Raw genomic sequence first — 19495 nt, forward strand, 5'->3', positions numbered from 1 at the left:
CAGCTCTGCCTGAGGACAGAGACCCCCAAATGTAGGAGTCACGCCGCATTCTGGAGACTGAGCGCTGCCTCTGGGTCACTGAAGACCTCCTCAAAGTGCCCAGCCTCCAGAATCTTCTTGTGCTCAAACAAGGATGGTAAACACCGCAAGCCCTCACCTTCCTGCTACCCGCCACGCCCTCGCTGGCCTCCTAATATCACGTCCAGATGCAGAGCTCAGGAGACTTGCCAGTGTCAGCCCTGGAGGTGACAGTGCTCATGGGATGTTTTGCCTCCTCCTTCTGACCTCCGTTATGCTACTTTGACCCTGTGGTGCCGTTCACAGGGCAGACGTGCGCAGCCAGGGATAGAGAGGGAGCCACGGGGATTAGCAGGGATACAGAGGGAGCTGTAATCTAGCTGGTAATTAGGTGACCAGCCACCTCCCCCATTTCCCGGCATTCACTGAGCACACTCCCTCCATTCCTTCTGTTTTTGCCTCCATGCAAACTATATCCCTCACTTCTCTGGCTCTCACTCTGGATCCATTAGGTGGAACCTACTAGGGTTCCCCCGGGAGCGCTCTGGAGGGCTAAAGATGAGGGATGAGAGAGGGTGGTAGAGTGTGGCCAAGAAGGAGCTCTGGCTTGTCATCCGATTCAGTCAGAGTCTACAGATAACATAGATTAGGCACCAATGAGAGGTGAGAAGGTAATAAAAAGGTGAACCAGGCATGGCCCTAGCCCAGGAAACCTGATGAAAGATTGCCTGCCACCTTTGCCTCGCGTACCTTAGATGATCAGCCCTTAATCTGGGGTTTACTGAGCAGAGACGATGCCCTTCTCGTGAGCCAAGCCAAGCACGGGTGCTCACGCGGTGAGCTTTCCAAGCCCTGAGGCCACCTGTGGCTGCTTCTCTCATTGGTGGCCTCAAGCCGTTCCACCTCTGGGCATTCACTCAGTAGGAGGGTGGGAGCGCTGCTTGTTGGCCCAGGACAGACCCCAAACAAGACATTACACAGTAAAATTATATGAAGTAGTTCTCTAGCTCCGACCCTGTCTACCATTGTAGGACTCCCCGGCCACCCCAAAAGCCTCTGTCATCATTTCTGGGACATCTCATGGGGGGATCTCACGGGTATGTGTGTCCTCTCACAACCACGTGGCACACACTTCTTTCTCCAAGTCTAACTGTGGTTCCCTGCTAGGCTAGGCACTGCCCCAACCTCTCAAGGCCTGAAGGTCCCAGGAAGGTTCCTCCCCCCAGTCCTGTCTCCTGCCGCTCAGGGGTCTGCATTCAGGTTGAGGCTTCTCTTCAAGGCCCTGGACATCAAGACAGCCCACCTGCTAATGCCCGTTCTCCCTAAAGAAGAGAGAAGCCTGAATCACACGCCCCATCCTCCCCATGTTGGGCCATTGTGTACGTTTCTGAACACTCCTAATGCTGTGAGCATTCAGGAGGATGATGTGTGGCCCTGCTGTGCTAAAGCTTGCCCTTCAGCAAGAATATACAGTGGAAAAAACACAGTCACTTCAGCAAGTAGTGTTGGGGAAGCTGGACAGCTGCCTGTAGATCAATAAAGTTGGAACAGTCCCCTCATACCATGCACAAAAATAAACTCAAAATGGCTTAAAGGGGCTTCCCTGGTGGCGCAGTGGTTGAGAGTCCGCCTGCCGATGCAGGGGACACGGATTCGTGCCCTGGTCCGGGAAGATCCCACATGCCGCGGAGCGGCTGGGCCCGTGAGCCATGGCCGCTGAGCCTGCGCGGGAGAGGCCACAACAGTGAAAGGCCCGCGGACAGGACACCATAAAACTCTTAGAAGAGAACATAGGCAAAACATTATCTGACATAAATTGTACCAGTGTTTTCTTAGGTCAGTCTCTCCCAAGGCCATAGATATAAAAACAAAAATAAACAAATGGGACCTATTCAAACTTACAAGCTTTTGTACAGCAAAGCAAACCATAAACAAAACAAAAAGACAACCTATGGAATGAGAGAAAATATTTGCAAATGATGCAACTGACAAGGGCTTAATATCCAAAATATGCAAACAGTTCATACAACTCAACAACAAACAAACAAACAACCCAATCAAAAAATGGGCAGAATTCCTAAACAGACATTTCTCCAAAGAAGACATACACATGGCCAACAGGCACATGAAAAGATGCTCCACATTGCTAATTATTCGAGAAATGCAAATCAAAACTATAATGAGGGCTTCCCTGGTGGCGCAGTGGTTGAGAGTCCGCCTGCCGATGCAGGGGACACGGGTTCGTGCCCCGGTCCGGGAAGATCCCACATGCTGCGGAGTGGCTGGGCCCGTGAGCCATGGCCGCTGAGCCTGCGCGTCCAGAGCCTGTGCTCCGCAACGGGAGAGGCCACGGCAGTGAGAGGCCCGCGTACCGCAAAAAAAAAAAAAAAAGTAAATGCTTTGCAAACCGCCAATCACAGTGCATGGGAGAAATTGTGTCCCTTTGATCAGCTTGGCTGGACTCTTGAGTCTGGGCATTCCTGGGGATCATATGCAGGAGAGGTAATCGCAGCCTTTCTGATCATATTCCTTAAGAAGCTGCCCAGAATGTCCCCTTCCTTGGGCAGGGTGGGATTAGGAGATGCTGGGAGACCATTGTAGTAAGACCCTCCCTGCTGAGACAGCTTTTATCAGTGGCAGAGTGTGAAGGAGGGAGCTATATGTGGCGACAGAGAGGATGGGGTTGGGGGGAGAGTCCTACTGAGGAATTTGATTAGAACAGCCCAGTGCTTACTGGGGGGAGAACAAGTGGGATACCCAACCAAGCTCAGGACAAACTTAGGTTGGCGAACTTGACCCTACTTTAGGGAGATTGGAAAGCTCTTAGGGATAGAATTCAGTGGAAACATTTGGTTTTTGATACAGAATCTTCCCACTTAAGTGAAGAGTAAATACCAAAGAAGAGACACGTGTCAGTCTGTGGAAACTGACCCATCAACCTGCTCTAGAGTAGCAAGCAGGGGCCTCAGAACAGGAAGACTTGTCACTTAGCACCACAGCCTCTGTCAGCAGGGCTATTGTCAATGAGAAGATCAGCTGGGGAACGGCTGGGATCCCTGTTCCTACCACACGCAGGGAGGACTGACCCAAGAGAGCAAAGGAGGAAGGGACGACACGGGGTGGTGGGAAGACGAAGGAGGAGCCTGAGGAAGGAGCCGCAGTATGCCGGCCCCTGAGAGAGACCATCACAGCGTTCTAGAAACCAAAACAGCCCCCTCGCTCCATCTTTCTGCAAAGTCACCATTGAGCTCCTCCCAAACTGCTTCCTTCAAAAACTCACGGAACCCTGACTGTTCACAAAAATGTTCACCAACCCTGCCATAAGATCAGGCTATTAGGTACATCAAACTCACACCTGGAGCACAGATGCCCTCCTCCCCCTGGAACACACTCAGGAGGAAAAGGCACACATACCATCCCTTGATTTACATAAATGTCAGCCCATCACGCAGAGCAAACAAACCCTGGGCTGAATCAGAGGAAGGCAAAACCAAGGGAGCCCAGCCGTATGAATGGCCTGCTCGCCAAAGTTTAAGACGCCATGGACAAGCTTTCACAGTCTGTCCATTACTACAAGAGCACTGCCGTGGCCTTGAGCCCCTACAGGGCTCTGCATGTCATATAGGCCATAAAATTAAGCCTTGGAATCCCACTACTGGGCATATACACTGAGAAAACCATAATTCAAAAAGATACATGTACCACAATGTTCACTGCAGCAGTATTTACAATGGCCAGGACATGGAAGCAACCTAAATGTCCATCGACAGATGAATGGATAAAGAAGATGTGGCACATATATACAACGGAATATTACTCAGCCATAAAAAGGAATGAAATTGAGTTCTTTGTAATGAGGTGGATGGACCTAGAGTCTGTCATACAGAGTAAAGTCAGAAAGAGAAAAACAAATACCGTATGCTAACACATATATATGGAATCTAAAAAAAATGGTACTGATGAACCTAGTGGCAGGGCAGGAATAAAGACGCAGACATAGAGAATGGGCTTGAGGACACAGCGGGGAAGGAGAAGCTGGGATGAAGTGAGAGAGTGGCATGGACATATATCCACTACCAAATGTAAAATAGATAGCTAGTGGGAAGCTGCTGTATAGCACAGGGAGATCAGCTCGATGCTTTGTGACCACCTAGGGGGGTGGGATAGGGAGGGAGGGAGGGAGACGCAAGAGGGAAGGGGATATGGGGATATATGTATACATAGAGCTGATTCACTTTGCTGTACAGCAGAAACTAACACAACATTGTAAAGCAATTATACTCCAATAAAGATGTGAAAAAAAAATTAAGTCTTGGGATTATAATCTAACCCATACCTAAGGGCGGCACAAAGATCAGAAAAGCTACAGAGCTGTTCTTAGAACACTGGGTGATAAACAGCTTTCATCATCCAGAATTAACTGCCTGGAATGTGTCCCCAGCTCCCTGCATTTCTGACCCCTGGTTAATACCACCTTCTGCCTTTTTGCTCTCCCAGCCCTTCCACCAGTTTTATGACTCAATTCCCTATATTAAATCCCTCTCTGTTTGAAATGCCTAAAGTGATTTCTGGTTTTAATGGCCAAACATTTACCGATGAATCCTTCTTCAATATTCTTTCTCTTTTGGATGTTTGTGGACAGGCAGACCTCCTTTTATTGTGCTTCACTTCACTGTGCTTTGCAGATACTGCATTCTTTACAAACTGAAGGTCTGTGGCAACCCTGCATCGAGCAAGTCTATCGGTGCCATTTTCCCAACAGCGTTTGCTCGCTCTGTGTCTCTGAGTCACATTTTGGCGATTCTTGCAACATTTCAAACTTTTTCATTATCATTATATTTGTCATGCTGATCTGTGATCCGTGATCTGTGTTGTTACTACCACAGCTTGCTGAAGGCTCAGATGATGGTTAGTAACTTTGAGCAAGAGAGTGTTTTTTCATTAAGGTACGGACAGTATTTTTTTAGACACAATGCTATAGCACACTTAACAGACTACAGTAGCGTGTGAACATAACTTTTGCATGCACTGGGAAACCAAAAACTGTGTGCAACTCAATCTATTGATATTCGCTTTATTGCAGGGTTCTGGAACCAAACTCGCAACATTCCAAAGTACACCTGTAAACACCCAACTTTTCATGTTTGGGCGCTGGCCTTTGTCCTCACTTGGCTGAATTCTCTGACAAGTACTTTCTGCTTTTAATTTTTTCAGTTGTCAGTGTTTCTTCCCACCACCCTCTCAACATTCGCGCACTTTGCTGCTTGGTCCTAACTGGGCTCCTCTGCTTTTAGGCCAGTGTTGTATTAAACTGCAGAACAAACTTAAGCACTGGGCAGACCCAATCCCTCCCTCTGGGGACACCTGGGGGCTCCCCTGAACCTTTTATTCCACTGGGTCATTAATGAGAAAGGTCTGCCTCAGCAGGACCCTAACCCTGGCGATGGGAGCTATGCATAACTAATGAAGAGGAAAATTGGGCGCCTGGTCAGTCTCAACATATCCCTAATAATCTCTGCATTTCCCTGTATATCTTCCTTCCTTCCAACATGAGTGCTCCAAATCCACCTTATCCCACTAACGTTTTCAAGTCTATATTTTTCTTCCTTTCCTCCCCATCTTAGGGCGCTTGGCTTCATAACTGGTTACCCCAGCTTCTCAGTAACCCTGTGCACATTTTAAATACCACTTGCCTTGGTCTCCGGTTGTGGATCCTAAGACGTCAGTAGGTATCCAGCAACTGGGAGATTTAAGAGTAGGCACAGGGACCATTCTGAATTTTACTATCCTAATATTTACTCATCGTTACAGTAAAACCTTGGATAAACCAACAGGGATGGAGTTGTTCTAGACAGACACGTGTTTCACAGAACTGGAATTTACACACTCAGGCAATAAAATGCTGTTGACTTTTAAGTGTTCTGGGGAAAATATTTACGAAGCATTTTCAGGGAAGGAGCGTGACACAGTCTACGCTTCCTAGGTGATTCAGGACTCCCCCAGGTTCCTCCCCTGAGGGGCTAGCGCATGCTGTGACCTCTGCTTAGAACAGTCCTTCCCTGCCTTGGCCTATTTATTGTTTTTGTGTGTGTTTTTTTTTGCGGTACGCGGGCCTCTCACTGTTGTAGCCTCTCCCGTTGAGGAGCACAGGCTCCGGACGCGCAGGCTCAGCGGCCATGGCTCACGGGCCCAGCCGCTCCGCGGCACGTGGGATCTTCCCGGACCGGGGCACGAACCCGTGTCCCCTGCATCGGCAGGCGGACTCCCAACCACTGAACCACCAGGGAAGCCCCGTCCTGGCCTATTTAAATCCTCCTCATCCTTTGGCTGTCAGCTCCAAGACCATTTTCCTCAGGCACAACTATATCAATTTAGTAAAACGCGTCAAACTGTTCACTTAAAATGGGTGAATTCTGTGGCATGTAAACTGTACGTCAGTAAAGCCATGAAAAACAAAACACATTTTCAAGGAGGTGGAGCATACCAACCCTCCCCCCTAAAATGCAGCTGCTTTACAGTATGTAAAGGGGGAGGGAAAGACCTTCACATTGGAGAAACCTGATGCAAACTATGTCAGCCCGATGGTTAAGGGCAACATCAACAGTGATGTCATGTGGACAGGATGTATCCTTGATATGACATGATGGAAACGGCACTTTATCTCTGTCGTCTTCCTCCCAGAAACCATAACCCCAGTCTAATTATGAGGAAAACTCCAGTACAGGTGCAACCTACAATATACCTAACTAGCTGTCCTCAAAACTGTCAAGGTCATCAAAAACAATAAAAATCCAAGACACTGTCACAGCCAAGAGGAGCCTAAGTAGACATGATGATTACAGTGTGGGATCCTAGAACGAAAAAGAACATCAGGTACAAACTAAGGAAATCTGAACAAAGCATGGACTTCTGTTAATAATAATGTATCAGTATAGGCTCATTACTGGTGACAAATGTGCTACAGTAATATAAGATGTTCATAATGGGAGAAAACGGGTTTGGGATAGATGGGAACTCTCTGAACTACATTCACGATCTCTCTGCAAATCTCGAACTGTTGTAAAAAAATAAGGTTCATTTAAATCACATTAAAAAAAAATTTCCCCAGTTTCTCAAACCAAATCAAGTCCCCCCTCCTGTAGGTTCATATAGAAATGCAGACTATTGACTAAATGAATTAACCTATCACCATATGCTGTTATGTTTGTGTGTTTTACCCACTGTATCCTTGGTATAAGGTTAGAGCCTGGTTCTTGATAGGCATTTAGTAATAAACATATGGCAAGTGCAGTGTCAGAGAATGTTAGTTCCATGACATCAGAATTGTGTCTGTTGGGACTTCCCTGGTGGCACAGTGGTTAAGAAGCCACCTGTCAATGCGGGGGACACGGGTTCGAACCCTGATCTGGGAAGATCCCACATGCCGCAGAGCAACTAGCCCGTGCGCCACAACTACTGAGCCTGTGCTCTAGAGACTACGAGCCACAACTACTGAGCCCACATGCCACAACTACTGAAGCCCACGTGCCTAGAGCTCATGTTCCGCAACAAAGAGAAGCCACCGCAATGAGAAGCCCGCGCAACGCAACGAAAAGTATCCCCTGCTTGCTGCAACTAGAGAAAGCCCGCAGGCAGCAACGAAGACCCCATGCAGTCAAAAATTAATTAATCAATTAATTAATTTTAAAAAAAAGAATTGTGTCTGTTGTGTTCTCCACTGTATCCTCATCACCCAGAGGTGCCTGGCACATTGGAGACACTCAACAGTCTCGTTCCCAAGTTGAGCCAAGGAATCCTTTCCCCAGTGGTTTGTTTGAGTTTGGGATGAAGACAGGTTAGCTCAATCTGCCTGGTTTCTTCAATAAAGCCTATGGAAGTATTGATGGCAATAATGTTTCTCACCAGATGAACAAAAGGCACAGGGATCTGGGCTGTAACAAGAGGGAAGAGTGAAGTCAACACTCAGAGTGAAGGAAGGACAAGAGACTGAGCAAGCGGCCCCTGGGACTCCCCCCCAGGGCTGTCCTCTCTAGTTCCAGGCAATTCCTGGGATCTTCTGTGTCTGGGAGACCCTCCTGCTATGTGAAGTCCAATGACATTGACCATGAGATCCTGTTGCTTAGTTCAACTTCACTGAGACTTTATCTGTGTCATGTTTGACTGGCCTGTGTTTCTGTTATGAAAGATGTTGAATCAAATTAATGTGGGAACTATCACCTGTGCTAAGAGGAAGAGAAGGAAAAAAAGACAATAGAGCAGAAATGGGGACCCTAAAGGGAAAGTAGAAGCTATAAAAAGGAAAGAAGAGAAAGAACTGGAAAGAAATGAAAACGGCCTGACAAGTACACAGAAACAAACACGGGTTTCAAAGTGTTGTGAATTCATGAGGGCTTAATTTCCAAAATATACAAACAGCTCATACAACTCAATAAGAAAAAAACAAACAACACAATCGAAAAATGGGCAGAAGGGCTTCCCTGGTGGCGCAGTGGTTGAGAGTCCGCCTGCCGATGCAGGGCACACGGGTTCGTCTGGAGCCCGTGCTCTGCAACGGGAGAGGCCACAACAGTAAGAGGCCCGTGTACCGCAAAAAAAAAAAAGAAAAAAAGAAAAAGAAAAATGGGCAGAAGACCTAAGTAGACATTTCTCCAAAGAAGACATACAGATGGCCAATAGGCACATGAAAAGATGCTCAATATTGCTAGTTATTAGAGAAACGCAAATCAAAACTACAATGAGGTATCACTTCACACTGGTCAGAATAGTCATCATTAAAAATAATAAATGCTGGAGAGAATGTGGAGAAAAGGGAACCCTCCTGCACTGTTGTTGGGAATGTAAATTGGTGCAGCCACTATGGAGAACAGTATGGAGGTTCCTCAAAAAACTAAAAATAGAGTTACCATATGACCCAGTGATCCCACTGCTGGGCATATACCCTGAGAAAACCAGAATTCAAAAGGAGCCATGTACCAAAATGTTCATTGAAGCTCTATTTACAATAGCCAGGACATGGAACCAACCTAAGTGTCCACTGACAGATGAATGGATAAAGAAGATGTGGCACAGGGATTTCCCTGGTGGCGAAGTGGTTAAGAATCCGCCTGCCAATGCAGGGGACACGGGTTCGAGCCCTGGTCCGGGAAGATCCCACATGCTGCGGAGCAACTAAGCCCATGAGCCCCAACTACTGAGCCTGCGCTCTAGAGCCCACGAGCCAAAACTACTGAGCCCGCGTGCCTAGAGCCCGTGCTCCGCAACAAGAGAAGCCACCGCAATGAGAAGCCCGCGCACCACAACGAAGAGTAGCCCCTGCTCACCGCAACTAGAGAAAGCCCGCATGCAGCAACGAAGACCCAACACAGCCAAAAATAAATAAATAAAATAAAGAAATTTATAAAAATAAATAAATAAAATATCACCAAGTTACCTTTAAGAAACAACAACCCACGTAGCACAGGGAGATCAGCTCGGGGCTTTGTGTCCACCTAGAGGGGTGGGATAGGGAGGGAGGGAGGGAGACGCAAGAGGGAGGGGATATGGGGATATATGTATATGTATAGCTGATTCACTTTGTTACAAAGCAGAAACTAACACACCATTGTAAAGCAATTATACTCCAATAAAGATATTTTTTAAAAAAAGGATTCATTGAAGGATTCACGGCCAGCTTCATGGGGGTGTAGTCAGTGCCAACAGCCGTCCCCACCCAGGGTTGGCGGGGACCTCAGGGTGGCTCTCGGCCACCATGGTTCCAGGTACTGGGCACATCCCAGCACGGAGGCTGCGATCCCCCAGGGCGGCCGGTCCACTGGGGATTGGGGCACAGAACTGTAAGAAGGGGGATTTGGCTTCCCCCCATCTTCATTTAGCACCAGGTCTGGCAAATTATGTAGCTGGTCCCGCTTAAAGGTTTGCATTTTGAGCAGCCAGATTTTTAATGAGTGTCATTTACCAAAATGAGGAAGAGTAGGGTGGGGTAAGAAGTGCAATTTGGGACGTGTTTAATCTCGAGATGCCTGTGAAACATCTAATTGAAAAGACCAAGTGGGCAATTGCGTAGTCTACCTACAGCTCAGGAAAAGTATGAAGTTATAGATATAAAGCTGGAATTCATCAGCCTGTAGATAGTGTTTAAAACCATGAGAATGATGGTGCAGCTGTTGTGAAAAACAGTAGGATTGGTCCTAAAACCATTAAGCATAGAATTACCATAGAATCCAGCAATTCCACTTCTGGGTATGTACCCCATGAAAGCAGGGACCCCAACAGCTATTTGTACCCCCATGTTCACAGTAGCATTATTCACAGTAGCGGAAACTTGGAAACAACTCATATGTCCATTTATAGATGAATGAATAAACAGAACGTGGTGTAGACGTAGAAGTGATATTATTCAGCCTTAAAAAGGAAGGAAATTCTGACACAGGCTACAACATGGATGAATCTTGAGGTCATGACGCTAAGTAAAAGAAACCAGTCACAAAAGGACAATACTGTGTGATTCCAATTATATGGGGAACCTAGAACAGTCAAATTCATAGAACGAATGATGGTTACCAGGGCCTGGGAGACGAGGGAGATGGGGAGTTACTGCTTAATGGGTGCAGTTTCAGTTTTGCAAGATGAAGGAGTTCTGGAGGTGGATGGTGGTGACTGCTGCACAATGTGAATGCCCTTAGTGCCACTGAACTGTGCACTTAGAAATGATTAAAATAGTACATTTTATGTTATGTACATTTTACCACAATAAAAAAGAACTTATTATTATTTACTGAATGCTTTCTCTATGCCCAGCACTGATCTAAGTGCTTTCCTTGTTTAAAACTCATATAACCCTTCACAACAGTCTTTAAGGTAGGTCTGACATTATCTACCCCATTTTACAAACATGGAAACTAGTGACCAGAGATGTTAAGGAACAAACCTAAGCTCACACAGCTTCTAACTGGCTGGGGTAGGATTTAGACTCAAGCGGTCTGGTTCCAGAGCCTAAGCTTTATTTTTTATTTTTATTTTTTTTAACATACTGTACTACCTGCCAACAGAGATTATGTCATAAGCTATAAGAATACACGTTTCACAATAAAACACTCATTTTTAAAATGAAAGGCTGAATTTACAGCCCACAAGCAGCTAGGTCCTGGCCTTTCACCGTATTCCAACATCACTTCCCAGCATGGAGCCTGGCACTGCAGAAGTGAAGAGAAACCATCCAGGGACGATCACTGTATCATCTCTGAGGAAACTGTTCTATGACCAGAGATATGCCCAGGAAACACGTACCGGAGGGTCTCCTGCTGCATGTGAAAAGGCCGGGATCACCCATGGTCCCTTTCCTGGTCCTTAGGAGGATACAGTGTGGACTCCGCCAGCCCAGGAGGCCAGGTCAGGGCCCCAATCCCAGGACAGGTAGGCTTGGGGAGGAGATGTGCAGTTCCTGGCTTTGGAGACAGACAGTTACTGGGCTGTATTTAAGTTGCTTCATTATGTTATCAATTAAACCTCTCAAGCAGAAGCAGTACCAAAGCCGTGGAAACTCCAGGCCTGCAGCTGGGAAAACACGGTGGCTGGACCACGGTGTACAGAAGTTCTTATTCATGAAGCAAAGTTAGAGCTGGCTGGCAGAGGGAAGGTGCAAACCACTCGTGGGGATTCCCTCACTCAGAAACACATCCCAGACTGTCAGGAACCCAGGGGCCAGTGTCGGCGCTGGGCAGGCCTGGGTCACTGAAGTGGACAGAAAGCAGGAAGGGCCAAACAACAAGGATGCAAAGTGTCGTTTTGGCTCAAGTCCTGGGCGGTTGGGAGAGGGTGAGCGACCTTAGATTGACCTCGAGGCAGCATCCCCAGATCTGAATGCATCCTTTAGAGGCAGGGAGGCCCAGGCCCCAGAGCAGTGAGCAGGCAGCCCGCTTCCTAAACCCCCCTTCCAGGTGGCATTTAAGTTGACCCATCGCCGTTGCCTTTGAAGTATTCCTACCTCTCAGCACCCCCCTTTTTAAATTTACTTGTTTTTGTTTATTTATTTTTGGCTGCGTTGGGTCTTCATTGCCGTACCTGGGCTTTCTCTAGTTGCAGCGAGTGGGGGCTACTCTTCGTTGCGGTGCGTGGGCTTCCCATTGTGTGGGCTTCTCATTGCGGTGGCTTCTCGTTGCGGAACACGGGCTCTAGTCAGTAGCTGTGGCTCGCAGGCTCTAGAGCGCAGGCTCAGTAGTTGTGGCTCACGGGCCCGGCCGCTCTGCGGCCTGTGGGATCTTCCCGGACCAGGGTTCAAACCCGTGTCCCCTGCATTGGCAGGCGGGTTCTTAACCACTGCGCCACCAGGGAAGCCCCTCAGGGCCCTTTCTGAGGTGGGAAGGACTCTGACCTCAGCTATGCGACCTGGGTCAGATGTTCTGGGTGAGCACGGCCAAGGCTCCTCCTGGTTAGGGGGCCCTGCCCTAGTGACATTCACACCAACAGAAAGAGAATGAAACAGGGTTCCTTTCTCTGGTCCCAACTTTGAGGAGGGCAACTTACTTTAAGTTCCAGTTTTTAAAAAATCAGCACCTCCTTCCTTCATTACTAAATATTGGGTTGGCCAAAATGTTTGTTTGGGTTTTTCCATAGATGTTAAAGATGAAATTTTGGCCAACCCAATACAAGTTTTAAGCACATACTCATCTCCACGCACCACCCCAGCACACACCCATCTTCCTAACGCTAACTGCTCCATAACTATTGCTGTCTTGCGGTGTTTGGGATCCTCAACACTTGACATAAACACATTTAAATATATATGTATGTGTATTCGTCTGCTAGAGCTGCCATAACAATATACCACAGACTGAGGGGCTTAAACAATAGAAATGTATTTTCTCACAGTTCTGGAGGCTGGAAGTCCAAGTTCAAGGTGTGGGCAGGGTCAGTTACTGCAGAGGCCTCTCTCCTTGGCTTGTAGACAGCTGCCTTCTCTCTGTGTCCTCACATCGTCTTCCATCTGTATGAGTCTGTCTTGGTCTGTTTGGGCGGCTGTAACAAAATACCACAAACTAGGTGGTCTGTATACAGCAGAAATGCATTGCTCACAGTTCTGGAGGCTGGAAGTCCAAGATCAAGATGAGGATAGATTTGGTGTCTGGTGCGGCCCACTTCCTGGTTCATAGACAGCCATTTCCCTTGTGTCCTCACATGGTAGAAGGGGTGATGGAGCTCTCTGGGGTCTCTTTTATAAGGGCACTAATCCATTCATGAGGGCTCCACCCTCATGACCTAATCACCCCCAAAGACCCCACCTCCAAATACCATCTCATTGGGGGCTAGGATTTAGCATATGAATTTTGGGGGGACACAAACATTCAATCTATAGGTGTCTGAGTCCTAATCTCCTCTTCTTATAAGGACACCAGTTGTATTGGATTAGGGCCCATCCATGTTTCCCAATTTTGCCTAAATTACCTCTTTAAAGGCCCTATCTCCAAATACAGTCACATTCTGAAATTTTGGGGGTTAGGTCTTCAATACATGAATTTGGAGGAGGGGGGGACACAATTCAGCCCATACAGTATGGAAATGACCGAGGAGGTTCTGCTGAATCCAGCGTTAGCACAAGGCCCATCAAAGATGTTTTGTTTAACTTATCGGAAATAGCTAAATTTATAGCAAGGAGGCAGAGAAACTATGTTTTGTTATCTTCATTTCCATTCTCACCACCTTTAAAGGAAATTTCAAAAACAACACCTATAGCAGTAAATCCCAGCACTCGTTAGCTATGGTTTTCTCCTAAATTTTGTTTTAATACTTCAGTTCTCTGATCCTTCCTCAAAGCAACGCAAATATCAAAAAACAACCCAACATGTTAGCCTCATCCCCAGGAAACGGCAACCCAGTAAGCAAAAGAACCCAGCCTCCCTGGGTCACTGGACTCGCAACCAGAATTCCACCAAGCAGAAATAACAGGTGGCAACATTTAGTGCATTCCTTGTTTTCTGTTTTCCTTTTTCCTACCTATCAGTACCTTACGTTGCTGAGAACACAGTTCGTATTGAAATCAGTCTTGCTTTTTTCTGTTACACTTGATCAGACTCCTTTCCTAACATCGTTAAAAATTATTCATCGACGTGTTGAACGGCTGCATAATACTACGTGGTTTTTCATGATGTCATTTCCCTATTTCTAACTGTTGGAAGCAACATTTAGGTTGTTTCCAGTCTTTCTCAATTACAAATAATGATGACAAACATCTTTGGTTTATATCCCAGCCTGTGTTTCTGAGCATTTCTTTAGGCTAGATTCCTATTAGTGAAATTACTCTATCTAATGTACATACACTTATTTTGAAGGCTTTGGGAACATAGGAAAAGAGCTGTCTTTTCAGATTCTGTGACTTCGTGGGTCAGGCCCTCCCCTGATGTTAATCCAGCATTTGGTCCTATGTTCTTACCAAGGTATCTTTGCCCTCTGCCACCTTTCCACCCAAGCACAATTATTACTTCCAATAATTACAGGTTGCTGTGATAGGTACGAGGAATAAAAAGCACCACAGCTGCTCGTGGGGATAAAATGGTGAGGAGGGGTGTAGAAATGCTTGCATTTACAAAGCACTTTTCCTCCAAAGAGCTCAAAGGTTTTCCGAGACATGGTCTCATTAATCTTCTTAGGTCTGTTAGTTTTCCTTCTGATACAGATCCAAACATAAACCTTATTTGTTGGCTTGCATTTAGGCACTCACTGTGCTCCAGTTTTCTTGATGTTCCCTAAAGTGACTTTTATATTTAGGACTTCTGTTCATGCAGATGACAAAAAAGCCCCAACTGGGTCTACTCATCGCTCACCCTTAAGACCCACAGGAGGAAAAGAGGAAGGACAATTGGTCTCATCTGAAGAATGAACAGAGAAGTTCAGTAGCCCAGAGAAGTTAAGTAACCCAGCACAGGGTGAAACGGGGATTCAGGGCAGAAGCCTTAAATGACAGCTGCACACAGGCAGGTTGCTTTCTTTCACAGTTGCTTGCTTACATCTTTTTGCACAAATACATGCACAATTTCTGACTTTGTAGACATTTTGAAATGAATCGTGGTAGACGGAATATTGGCTCCCCCAAAGATGTCCACCTCCTAGCCTCAGACCCTGTGAATACATTACCTTACGCGGCAAAAGGGACAGACTTTGCAGATGTGATTAAATTAAGGATCTTGAGATAGTGAGATTACCTTGGGTTATTATGTGCAATCACAAGAATCCTTACAAGAGGGAGGCAAAACTTTTGGGCATCAAAGGACGCTACCAAGAGAGTGAAACGACAGTGGGAGAAAATATCTGCAAATTGTATGTCTGATAAGGGATTAATATCCAGAATACATAAAGAACTCCTACAACTCAATGACAAAAGGACAAACAGCCCAACTGAAAATGGGCCAAGATTTAAATAGACATTTCTCCTAAGAAGATATACAATTGGCCAACGAGCACATGAAAGGATGCTCAACATCATTCGTCATTAAAGAAATCAAAACTACAACAAGAAACCACCTCACATGCATGAAGATAACTATAATCATAAAGACAGACAATAACAAATGTTGGTGAAGATGTGGAGAAATTGGAACCCATGCGCATTGCTGGTGGGAATGTAAAATGGTGCAGTTACCATGGAAAACAGTTTGGCAGCTCCTCCAAATCTAAACGTAGCATCTTCATATAATCCCACAATTCTGCTCTTAGGTACACAACTGAAAGAAGTGAAAACAGGAACTTAAACATACTCCAATGTTCATTGCAGCATTATTCACAATATGGAAAAAGCGGAAATAAGCCAAGTGTCCATCAACTGATGAACAGATAAACAAAATGTGGTGTATGCATTCAATGCAATATTATTCAGCCACAAAAGGAATGGAGTTCTAAAATATCCTACAACATGGATGAATATGGAAAACATTACATTAAGTGAGAAGGACAAATACAAAAGGATAAACGCTGCATGACTCCATTTACATGAAATATGTAGAATAGGCAACTCGTAGAAACAGCAAATGGACTCCAGCCGGCGGGAGGGAATGGGGAGTTATTGCTTAACACGTAAAGGGTTTCTGCTTGGGCGAGGAAGGGTTTTGGAAATAGTGGGACTGTTGTACTACATTGTGGTTGTAATTAATGCCACTGAATTGTACACTTAAAAAAAGGGTTAATGCCGAATTTTATGTTATATATATTTTACAACAATAAAAATAAAGAGGGAGGCAAGAGGGTCAAGGTCAGAGAAAAGAGATGCAAGGACGTAAGCAGAGATTGGAGTGATGTGCTTTGAAGACAAAGTAGTAGGGCCGTGAGCCAAGGAATGATGGCAGCCTCCAGAAAAAGGTAAGAAAACAGATTCTCTCTGGAGCTTCCAACGTCTTGATTTCAGCCTTCTAAAACCCTTACGGGACTTCTGACCTCCAGAATAGTAAAATAATAAATTGTGTTGCTTTAAGCCACTAGGTTTGTGGTAATTTGTTACAGCAGCAGTAGGAGACTAATCACGGATGTAAAACCTTATTATATTATTATAGTTCACTCACATGATACATGGATTCAGTTTAGTTGATCCACGTGACTTTTAAAGTTCCATACCAAAGCACCCTACAGTTTGGGTAGAAGAGCTGATGAACTGGCCTGAAGGGCCCACTGAGTTTAACCAACGTGCGATAGATCAGACTGGGATTCTTCGAGAGACCCGGGCTGTCAGACCGTGGTCCCCTTTCCTGAAAAGATAAGCTGTGGAATGGATTCAATTAACGACATCCCAAAGAAAAATATTTCTACAAAAACAACTCTGAAAATTCATGCATATGTGAATTGTGTGATTTATGAAAATTCGAGCTGTGTGACCCAAGCGGGACTGGATTTAGAGACCAAATTCTGTGTTCACTGCTCCCACGTCTTCTTGCCCCTTTTTTACACTCCTGTAGCACCCGGCCTGGCCTCTTATCACGCTGTTCCCTTGAGGGTTGGGACCAGGTCTTCTTAAGCTTGGCACCGAGAGCACAGAATTTACATTTTCATCCTTATCTCTAATTACGGAATGAAAAGCTTTCTTTTTGATAAACCACTAGGAGGGGAGATGAAGTTCTGGAGAGTATCCAAAAAGATCAGGAAAAACCAGCGTGTCCCAAGGACATCTACATCCTAGTAAGAGACACCTAGAGATATAATAGGATTAACTTCACAGCACCTACAGAATGGTCATACCCAGCCCTGCATCTCTCCACCCTCTCTCCTAACACCAGCATCTTGATTCCTAGGCATATCCTGGTGGTTTTTCTCTAAAAACACCAGCCTACAGTTGGTTCAATCCCTAAGATTCTCTGCGGAATTCCCAAGCTGCTTCTTATCCATTTATCACCCTTACATGACTTTGCTCCATGAACTTGATAATGGCTAATCAAGTCTCAGGCAGGTGCAGCCGGCTCCGGCACCTGAGCTCCAAGCCAGGGGCTGCGGGTGTCCTTCACGTGGTGGCACTGGGTGGGTACAAAGGCTCTGCTGGCGGGGGTGTCACAGCCAGAGTTATGGACTCAACCATCGTCCCCAGGGACCTGTGGCCCATGGTGGAGGTAGTGGGTTTCTGCCAGTTGCGGCGGTGCCCTTTAACTGCAGTGATGGACACAGAACCAAGGAGGAGGGGCAACCAGGTGGGACGGCAGATGCCCAGGGCTGCATTTAGCGTTCTGCCAACTCACTTCCTCCCAAGAGTGACCTGATCAGTGTTTGGTTTCTTGCACTTTGCTTACAGGCTGAGGTAAATAAAGAAATGCCGGTAAATCCACCTGCCCTTTCTTTCTTCCTGTTCTCCCCAGGAAAATCACAAGTCATACACAGAAGATCAGTAAACAACAAAGACCTTTGTCAAAAAAGAGCAAGGGAGAAAGTGAACAGAAGGCTGATAATCTGTCACTGCCACTTAACAGGACATTTCTCCAAATCGCTTTTATTTTTTTCTAATTACAGAAGGAATGCATGTTTATTGTAAACAATTTGGAAAATAGAGAAAAACATGAAGAAAAAAGGCAAATTATCTGTAATCTTAGCATCCTGAGATACCACTGTCCCTGCGCTAACACCCTCTATACTCTTACTCTGCCTTAATTTGGTTCAGAGTCCTGTTATATTATTATTACTATTACTGTTGTTGTGGTTCTTGCTTGTTGCCTGACTACCTCAGTAGAACATGAAGCCCATGAAGGCAGGGAATCTGCATCCCTGTGCACCAAGGACAGTGCTCAATAAATACTTGTTAAATGAGAAACAGTCGAAAAGACACGTGCATCCCAACGTTCACGGCAGCACTATTTACAATAGCCAGGACATGGAAGCGACCTAAGTGTCCACCGACAGATGAATGGATAAAGAAGATGTGGTACATGGGACTTCCCTCGTGGTCCAATGGTAAAAAATCTGCCTTCTAATGCAGAGGACGTGGGTTCGATCCCTGGTCAGGGAACTAAGATCCCATGTGCCACGGGGCACCTAAGCCTGTGCACCACAACTACTGAGCCCACCTCAACTAGAGAAGAGAAAACCCACATGCCACAACCAGAGAGAGGCCCGCAGGCCACAACGAGAGAAGCCCAAGTGCCACAACGAAGAGCCCATGTGCCACAACGAAAAAATCCCTCATGCCTCAAGGAAGATCCTGTGTGCCTGCAACTAAGACCCAACAGAGCCAAAATTAATTAATTGATTTAAAAAAAGAACCATGTTTATTAAAAAAAAAAAGAAGATGTGGTACATATATACAATGGAATGTTACTCAGCCATAAAAAAGAACGAAAAAATGCCATTTGCAACAACATGCATGGACCTAGAGATTATCATACTAAGTGAAGTAAGTCAGAAAGAGAAAGACATATACCATATGATATCACTTATATGTAGAATCTAAAAAAATGGTACAAATGAACTTATTTATAAAACAGAAATGGACTCACAGATGTAGAAAACAAACATGGTTACTGGGGGGAAAGAGGGGGAGAGATAAATTGGGAGATTGGGATTGACATATACACACTATGATATATAAAATAGATAACTAATAAGGACCTACTGTATAGCACAGGGAACTCTAATCAATACTCTGTAATGGCCTATATGGGAAAAGAATCTAAAAAAGAATTGATGTATGTATATGCATAACTGATTCACTTTGCTGTATGGCAGAAACTAACACAACATTGTACATCAACTATACTCCAATAAAATTAATTTTTTTTTTTTTTTTTTTTTTTTTTTGCTGTACGCGGGCCTCTCACTGTTGTGGCCTCTCCCGTTGCAGAGCACAGGCTCCAGACGCGCAGGCCCAGCTGCCACGCCTCACGGGCCCAGCCGTTCCGCGGCATGTGGGATCTTCCCGGACCGGGGCACGAACCCGCGTCCCCTGCATCGGCAGGCAGACTCTCAACCACTGCACCACCAGGGAAGCTCCCTCCAATAAAATTAATTTTAAAAAAACAAC

General features: G+C 45.8%; 1 long non-coding RNA gene across 1 annotated transcript in view; it reads right to left on the minus strand.

Moving 5' to 3' along the window:
• LOC115840041 (uncharacterized) overlaps positions 1-19495 on the minus strand; it is a 51835-nt gene that overhangs the window by 10505 nt on the left and 21835 nt on the right. The window contains exon 2 of the long non-coding RNA XR_009560747.1: positions 12884-13032. This is a non-coding gene — a long non-coding RNA (uncharacterized lncRNA). The remainder of the gene's footprint in view (positions 1-12883; positions 13033-19495) is intronic.

This window comes from Globicephala melas, chromosome 2 (genome assembly GCF_963455315.2).
Source record: "Globicephala melas chromosome 2, mGloMel1.2, whole genome shotgun sequence".
Classification (NCBI taxonomy): Eukaryota; Metazoa; Chordata; class Mammalia; order Artiodactyla; family Delphinidae; genus Globicephala; species Globicephala melas.